At 39.6% G+C, this 9,100-nt stretch overlaps 1 pseudogene; it reads left to right on the forward strand.

Annotated features, from left to right (window-relative positions):
• The first annotated feature begins 549 nt into the window (after positions 1–549).
• LOC118535100 (farnesyl pyrophosphate synthase pseudogene) lies at positions 550–1,632 on the forward strand (annotated as a pseudogene).
• Positions 1,633–9,100: the final 7,468 nt, after the last annotated feature.

Raw genomic sequence — 9,100 nt, forward strand, 5'->3', positions numbered from 1 at the left:
TCATGTGATTTTTGGTATATAACGAAGAGTTCAAAGAATTGAGTACATTGCTATGAAAATCTCTTTATAGCTATAGTTATGTAAACAACGTTTCTCGATGCTCTTATCTATAAAAATGAAAATTAGTTAAGAAATTAATGCTGAGGGGTGCGTGGGTGGCTCAGTCGTTAAGTGTCTGCCTTTGGCTCAGGTCATGATCCCAGGGTCCTGGGATCGAGCCCCATATCAGGCTCCCAGCTCAGCCCTCTCTCACTGTCTCTCTCTGTCAAATAAATAAATAAAATCTTAAAAAAAGGAAATTAATACTGAATCTTGCTGTTTTTGTGTTTATAATATTTATGCCCAGATATAGGACATATTTTTAAAAATTTCATATCATTAAGAGATGTGTTTCCTATAAAAATTTATTTATGTTTAACAATTATTTTTCAGAAATTGTAATATATTTTTGTGTTTTGATATCTGTTTGCAATAATTATAATAACTCAATTAGAAGAAAGTTTTTAAATCTTAAATGATCAATTGGATGTAGACCAAGAGCTGGCATCCAGGAGCAGAGCACTTTACTCCTACCTCAGAATGGATAGAGACCAGGAATTGAACCCTTATGCCCAAGCAAAGTAGGATTTCATCCAGCAATTCTCCCAGATTGTCAAGGTGCTGACTGAGGATGGCATGGGCCACCCAGAGACAGGAGATGGAATTGCCTGGCTTAAGGAGGTCTTGGAGCACAATGCTATTGGAGGCAAGTACCAGTGGGGTTTGACAGTGCTGATAGCTTTTCAGGAGCTGGTGGAGTCAAGGAAGCAGGATGCTGATAGCACCCGGCAGGCCCTGACTGTGGGCTGGTGTGTGGGACTGCTCCAAGCTTTCTTCCTGGTGTCAGATGACATCATGGATTCATCCCTCACCCGGCAGGGGCAGATCTGCTCATATCAGAAGCCAGGCATAGGTTTGGATACCATCAAAGATGTTTTGTTTCTGGAAGCATGTATCTACCACCTGCTGAATCTCTACTGCCAGGAGTAGCCCTGTTACCTGAAATTGATTGAGCTTTTCCTACAGAGTTCCTATTAGACTGAGATCAGACTGACCCTGGACCTCATCACAGCCCCCCAGGGTAATGTGGATCTTGGCACATTCATTGAAAAGAGGTATAAATCTATTGTCAAGAACAAGACGGCTTTCTATTCATTCTATCTTCCTGGGGCTGCTGCCATGGATATGGCAGGCATAGACAGGGAGAAGAGCATGCCAACACCAAGAAAATCCTGCTGGAGATGGGGGAGTTCTTTCAGATTCAGGATGATTCCCTTGATCTCTTTGGGGACCCTAGTGTGACAGACAAGATTGACACAGACTTCCAGACAACAAATGCAGTTGGCTGGTGGTTCAGTGTCTTCAGTGGACCTCTCTAGAACAGTGCAAGATCCTTCAGGAGAGTTATGGGCAAAAGGAGGCTGAGAAGGTGGCCCTGGGTGAAGGCGCTATAGGAGGAGCTGCACTTGTCAGCTGTGTTCATGCGGTAGGACGTAGACAGCTACAGCCACCTGATGGGCCTCCTCAAACCATGCCTTGCCCCCAGCCATGTTCCTGGGGCTAGCATACAAGGTCTACAAGAGGAAAAAGTGACCTAAAGATGGAGAGGGCGGGGAGGGGAGGGAGGCTCTCAATAAATTGTCTAACCTTCAAAAAAATGATCAGTTGGATTTATGTTCTCAATTGTTCACTCATCACGCTTGCAGTAAAGGGAGGACATTGCCCCACTCCTTTGACGTTGACTTGACCATGTCACTTAGTTTAAGCAATGGAATCTTAGCAGGTGGGATGCAAGTAAAGATTTTAAATGTGTTTGTGTGATTTGTCTCACCTCTTGAACTTATGCCATCCACCTTGATAAGAAAATGCCTAGGTGCAATGTTTTTCAAGTTTCTCTTAGGGTATATGTGAACAAGGAGTTTGAGGCACCACTATAGACATATACAACCGGAAGATATCTTTCAGATCGTTTGGGACAAAGACTTTAAAGACCCTAAAGTCCCAAGTGCAAGCATTGTTATACACATGAAGGTCGGCATCTTATCTGCTTTCCAGGTTTGCTTTGTGATGTCCCACCCAAACTGTAGTTTCATTGCTAAAAAAGAGATGTATATAAAACCCAAGTTATCTAGATCTTTGCCCCATGATCTACGAACAGTAACACAAAGGCAACATTTGAAAATGAAATCTGGCAAGAATATAGAGAAATGTCTTAATTCACCTATAAAGGAAGATATTGAGAATCTTCTGTAATTGCAAACTAGGTTCAGTCTTAGCAATTTCCCCATTTTGGATATTACATGAAATTATTTCCATTTAGGAAACTCCCTAAGACTGAAGCTCTGAAAGTGGAGGTTTGTGATCCCTGGGGCTCTCATGTGAGTAAAGACCACAGCATACTCAACGTCCAGGAGAAACATGGCTCCACTTCCTGGGATATTTCCTTTAAATACCAAATTAAGTGTGGACCTTCTGTGGAACAGGATGCAAGGTATTGGTTGATGAACTTTAAAAGACTTCTAGGAAATTTTTAAATTATGATAAGATCTAGCAGCCCTACCTTCAGGACTCGTGTACACACAGTTCACCCTTTTCTGCTGGTAGGGATTCTTCAGTGAAATGCTGGAGAAACCGACTTTAATGGCTTCACCTGCTTAAGGTGGTCCTTGTTGCCTTGGGGAGAGAAAGGGTCACAGACATCACTAATGCCTATACTTCATGTTGCTCAGATGCAGCCCTTGTGATCCGGTCATGCTGCTGACCCTTTTCCTGAGCCATTCTACATTTTGGGTTTGAGAGGAGTTTGTGGAAGTTCTGGAGGGTTTTCTTCTTAGCTGACATCCAAAGGGAAACTTTTTTTGCTTGGATTACAAGGAGGTCGATATCTCATTAACAGCGATGACAGATTGTAGGAGCTCTAAGACAGCCTCATACCAAATGTGAAACAACCAATATGTTTATGAAATCATTTAATCCATAATCACAGTGTATAATGAAAGGCACTGGTGCCTTGGCATCGGCATTTACAAGGCCGACACCATGATATGTTTCTGCGAATTACAGATTCAGCAAACTGTGTAATTTATGAGTCATGAGAAAAAAGGATCCATCTGGGCAGTTCTCGAAGCTTGTTGAAGCAAGGTGACATCTTTAATCAACCTGAATATAAAAACCACACTATTGAGTTATTTCGCTGTTCTGTGCAATGCCACGTTCCTCTGGTCCTTACTGTTTTCTGAGGGATTGGGGAAACAGAGGGGTAACATTCTTTTCAACTTTGCTGCAAAGATGCTATAGATGTGGTGCAGTTATTTTCTTTTGCAATTCAGAGGCAACAGAACTATGACTTGGAGGTCACTGCTTGTATTGACCTTGAAAAATTACTTGAGTTACCTTTCATCAGAGAGCTCGAGGCCATAATTTGGCCCTAAACAAGACTGCAGACAGAGCATCTGTGAGATTTCTATGGACTCTGGGCTTTCTCATCATTTTCCAGTAGAATGCAACCCCTCTTGAACTCTGGCCACAATGATCTCCATTCCAATGGGTCATTACCTTGCTCACAGCTATTTATTTCTTTATGACCACCTTAGAAAGGCCCCATATGTTGGCCTCTACAATCGCATCTCTGGGTTGTGTTTGGGACTGCAGGTCAAATTTAATGTATATTCAGCAAATCCATGCCTACCATGATCTGTGGTGTCTTTATCTGGAAGGTGATGATAATAAGATTAATTTTTATGGTGGTCATGAGAATAAAATAAAATGAGCACACTGGTGCCCAATCAATGCCAGTTTGAGTTCCTTCCCCACACCAGTTATATATACTCAATAGGTACTCCCAGGATGGAGAAAGGGTTCTGGGGTGTAGCGACATGCTCTCTCAGTTTTTATGGGTATAGGTGATGTTCAGAGCTTGTAGGATGAACATCAAAAGAACCAGACAAGTATTGGTTGCATATCATTGTAGCACGGGTAACATACACATTTTCTCTTGCTATTTCCTGTTCTTTAAAACCCACAATTTGAGGAAAAAAGGTATAATTTCATCTGTTAAATTTCAGCTCCTCTTATGGCCCTCAAGTGCATTGCTCTCTGCAGTAGCATTTTATCCATACCATTCTTCTGGATTTTTGTATTAGAGCTGGATTTAGTATAAAGCACTAAAAGTGCCTTCTGTGAGTTGCCAGAATTCACAGCGGTAGTGGCTTGGTATTGGAATCCAGTTCAGGTTTCCCTACATCTGTCTCCTCCCTGCTTTTTTTTCTCATTATATTTGGGATGTCTGGGTGATTTGGGCTATGGTCAGATGTGGCCAGGGGATCTGAAGATCACACCTTACAAACCTTAGTCCAACCTCGGTATTCACAGGTAAACCTCTTTCTGGCATAAGAGAATTGTTTCATACTCATGACCTAGTCCTGGGGTTTATAAAAGTAGAAATATAGAAGTATTAGGTCAACTTTTACTTTTTAGAAAGAGCCACCATTCCTGTTATGATTAGAGAAATAATCATAACACCCTATCTTAAAAATGGCTGATCTGATGGTCCCCCAGGCATTGCAGCTGTGTTTATAAGAGCAAAAAAAGAAAAATTGTAATTATCCATAATTATTATTGAGATATCAACTTCTTTGTAACCTTCACAAAAAATAATTCCACTGCAAATGTCAGTCCAGAAGAAAACGCTCTAAAGCCACTTCAGCCCTGCAACTCTTCTCAAGCACAGCATCTAGAATGGCTTCAAGGAGATGGTCAGTGGCAGGGCTGGAGGGGAAAGGGCCATAACTATAAAATACAAAATTTATTCCTGTCAACAGGAACTGCCTTAAACAATGGGAAGCAGTCATAAAGCCTTGTCTCTCCAATGTTCTCAGTACTGAGAAATGCCTGCACCTGGGGGACAATGGGTGGAGTGAGGATGTGTAAGTCATCTGGAATCATACTCATATTTTCCACCCAAATTTCAAAATCTCCTACAAGTCTTAGGTTTTATCTTTAAGAATTAATATACATTCTATGTTTTACTCCACAACAAGTCACACTTTTAAAATATTTAACAAGTTTGAAGTTACTGCTATTAAAGTAAAATTGATGCCCTGAGAAGCTATGCCATGTTTATCCTAGGCTTTGAAGACCCTGTGACCTTCTGGCAAGGGTCAGTTATCCTAGGTTAAGGCCTGAGGGCGGGTGCAATTTCTCTTTTATTAGACATATTCTCTGACACCCTATCTTAGAAATGGCTGATCTGATGGTCCCCCAGGCACTGGTAACTCTTGGTGAAGTAGTCTTGCCAGCTATGGAACATGTCATGAGCAAAGCGGAGTGATGAAGAGGACAGATGGTGAAGGTGCTCTCAGGAGAAGCATGGAGATAACCTGGCACAGAGAGTGGCCTGGGTCCTTGTTGAGGATCAGCCTATTTAGCTTTGTCTCAGCAAGAACATCTTCTTGTAGCTGGGTATGGATACAGGAGGAGCATCTGATTCTGGGGAATGAAGCAGGTGCAGCACAGATAAAATGTGAGGACCAGTGAGTTGTTCTGGCTATAGTCAGGACTGGAATGAGGAGAAATAAGACCTAGTCTAAGTACTGGGCTGTCTTGAAGGAGGTGGGAAAGCAGGGCTCAGTCTGCAAGTCACGTTGGGCCAGAGCAGAATTTCTGTCTTGGTTCCAGACCCCTAGATGGGATAGTACTCAAGGGACACTTGCAGAGGGGGGCCAGATAGGCTGGTCTTTGGTGGGAGAGGGATTGCATTCAGGCTTTACCTAAAATCAGGGGCTGAAAAAGATGGCCTCCCAACTCCATTGGCAGCCCCTGGACTTCTCTGGTTTTAGGAGGAGGCATCGAGGATGGTTCTGGAACTAAATCCATGGACTGATGTGTGTGCAAGGGTGGAGGGCTAGCAGCCAGGGAAAGAAGAGGACAGGAGAACACATATAAAAAGCAAGTACACAATATCAAAGGCAGAGGAGTCTGAGAATAATCACTAGCCAAGGAGTCATAAGAGGGGTTACTCAGAAGTGACTGTATTTCTGGTAGTGTGTGTCATCAAAGGAAAGTGAGGGGTTGGCTTTCAGTGTAGTCTCAGCTTGGGGATAATGAGACAACATTTGGTTAAAACTAAAAGTGTTCAGGCATAGATTTACTGTGAATGAGTCACACAGATGATCAACTTGGGGTTGAAAAGAGGTTTGGGATTTTTCAGAGCTTCATAATTCACTAGAATGGCCCGGTCTTCCAAGCAGATAGACAATTCCTTTTTTAATTTTTTTTTTATGAGAAGAGAAATATGGGTTTGTTTTTGTACAGGAGGCCTGGTTCCCTTCTTCCATTGTCATTATTTTAAATATGAAACATAGTTGGACAGGTAATGGTGAAAAAACATGGGGTGCATGAAATAGGAAGGCAGAGGCTGAGGAATTTATGACTTTATGAAATTCCTTTGAAGTCACATAGCTGCATCTGGTATTTTACATAATAAAACTGACTATATAAGTAACTCTTTTTGATATACAATAAGTATTCAAGAATTATATGTAATACTATGTGAAAAGGACTATCTATATTCTGCACCTAAAAATCCCTTAAAAATTCATTTGGTTCAAAATGGGATATTTTTGATACAAACATAAAAAATATATTTGGCTGTAACTAGGCTGCTTGATGTTCACTATAAATGTCCAAATGAATAATTCTTTTCTTTATTCTCATTTTCCATTCATTGGAAATCTAACAACTAGTTCCAGGTTGAACACTATAATCTTTATGAGACCCACTGAGCACCCTGACTTCTGCAAGAGATGCCTGCTGGCTACATGGACTCTATCTCATCTTTTTCATGGTGGTTTAAGTTTGGAGAATAGGAAACATACTTGCTAAAGAAAATCCATATGGTAGATTTTCTCGTGTTTGCTTTCTGTAGGAAGATGGTGAAATAATTCACTATACTCTGATGTTGTGGAGGAAGGTGTCATCGTCATCATCACCATCACCATTACCATCATCACATCATCATCATCATCATCATCACCATCATCACATCATCATCATCATCATCACCATCACCATCACCATCATCACATCATAACCATCATCATCATCATCATCACCACCATCATCATGATCACCACTGTCGCCATCATCACCACCATAGTTTTAAAGACATGACATATTTATTTACTCATATATTTATATATTGATGCAATACTGTGTTAGGTATTGGACAGTCACAGAATCAGCCTTAAATAGTTGCTGATTGTTCATCTTCCCATCATTATAGGGAAGATGCAGATGTCAGGCAAGTCTGCAAGTACACTAAGCAGAATGTGGCTGGTGAAAGATACCTGCCTTGAACCAGCTCAAATGAGTTCTAAACATAAGTTTTTATTATAAACAAATAAATAAATAAACAAAAATTATAGTAGCAAAGCTATACAGAAAACCCTGGGGGTTCCAAGCTAAATAGGAAAGATTACAGCTTCATGATGTTATCTATGGGAAAACCAACTCTTAAAGCTTGAGCTAGGTAGCTGATTAATATCAGATTTTAGAAACTCAAGGGAGAATTCTGCCTGAGATTGCTGCTTTTATTGCCATTATGTCAACATCTTGCTGTATCTGTGCTCAAAGGAAAGCAATATTTTAATAAATCAAGGACATTTCTCACACTTCAATCTCCATTTTACCTGCTCTGTTATAGATTGTGACTTGATTTCAAAAGTACAGCTGATTAATTATGATAGCTATTTCTAAAGGGTGAGATGAACCAGACCACCACACCAAGAGTGAGTCTGAGCTGGAATTGAATGTTAGTTCAATCATTTGCTGGGTAACTTTGCACAGGTTAATCTCTCTGAGCATCAGTTTCTTCCTTAATGTAAGACCTGTTTGGTTTATAAAGTTTATTACGTGGATCAACTGAGTTGATAAAGGTAAATGCATTCAGAAAACTGTCAAGTAGTATTCACATGTGAATTGGTATGATTATGTCTATCTATTTTTATAGTTTTACTGATATTTTAACATCCCTCATTATTCTACTTTTAAAAAATGTTCTTGAATATTCTCCAGATTAATTTGGAATTATTTTGTCAATTTTTTCAAAATATTTTGTTGCGACTTTCATTTTTTTATTATGTTATGTTAATCACCATACATTACATCATTAGTTTTTGATGTAGTGTTCCATGATTCATTGTTTGCATATAACACCCAGTGCTCCATTCAGTATGTGCCCTTTTTAATATCCATCACCAGGCTAATCCATCCCCCGACCCCCCCTCCCCTCTAGAACCCTCAGTTTGTTTCTCAGAGTCCATAGTCTCTCATGGTTCATCTCCCACTCCGATTTCCCCCCCTTCATTTTTCCCTTCCTGCTATCTTCTTCTTCTTCTTCTTCTTTTTTTTTTAACATATAATGTATTATTTGTTTCAGAGGTACAGGTCTGTGATTCAACAGTCTTACACAAAGTTGCTGTGAATTGTGTGACTTTCATTTTTATTGTATTAAATTTATATACTAATTTGGGAAGGATTGATGTCTTGACCACATAGGTGTTTTAATTGGATAGTGATATATTGAATATTTAAATAGTTTTCTTTTATAGTCCATGGTGAAATTTTACTATTTATTTATTTTGCTTTTCAGATTAATAATCTTTATCTTTTAATTGGAAATCTAACTTATTTATATTTAATATAAGAACAGACATATCTGGGTTTAAATATATCATTTTATTTTGTGTTTTTTATTTGTTAAATTCTGTAACCCTTTTTTCTACTTTCTTTTTTGTTTAAATATTTTAAAAATTCCACTTCCCCTTCATTTGTAAGTTTACGTAGTGTTTACATTCTTTTAGTGGTTACTCCAGAAATTACTCTAGGAACCATAACCTTATCACAGTCCAAACAATACCTTTACTCTCATTCCAGAAAAGACAACGAGCTGAGGACACTTCTATTCTGTTTACTTATAGACCTTACAATAAATACTGAATAGTTCTTATGCCCCCCTCTTACATTTTCTCAACCCTGTCTCCTATCTTCAAGAACCTGTCCA

Source organism: Halichoerus grypus, chromosome 1 (genome assembly GCF_964656455.1).
Source record: "Halichoerus grypus chromosome 1, mHalGry1.hap1.1, whole genome shotgun sequence".
Taxonomy (NCBI): domain Eukaryota; kingdom Metazoa; phylum Chordata; class Mammalia; order Carnivora; family Phocidae; genus Halichoerus; species Halichoerus grypus.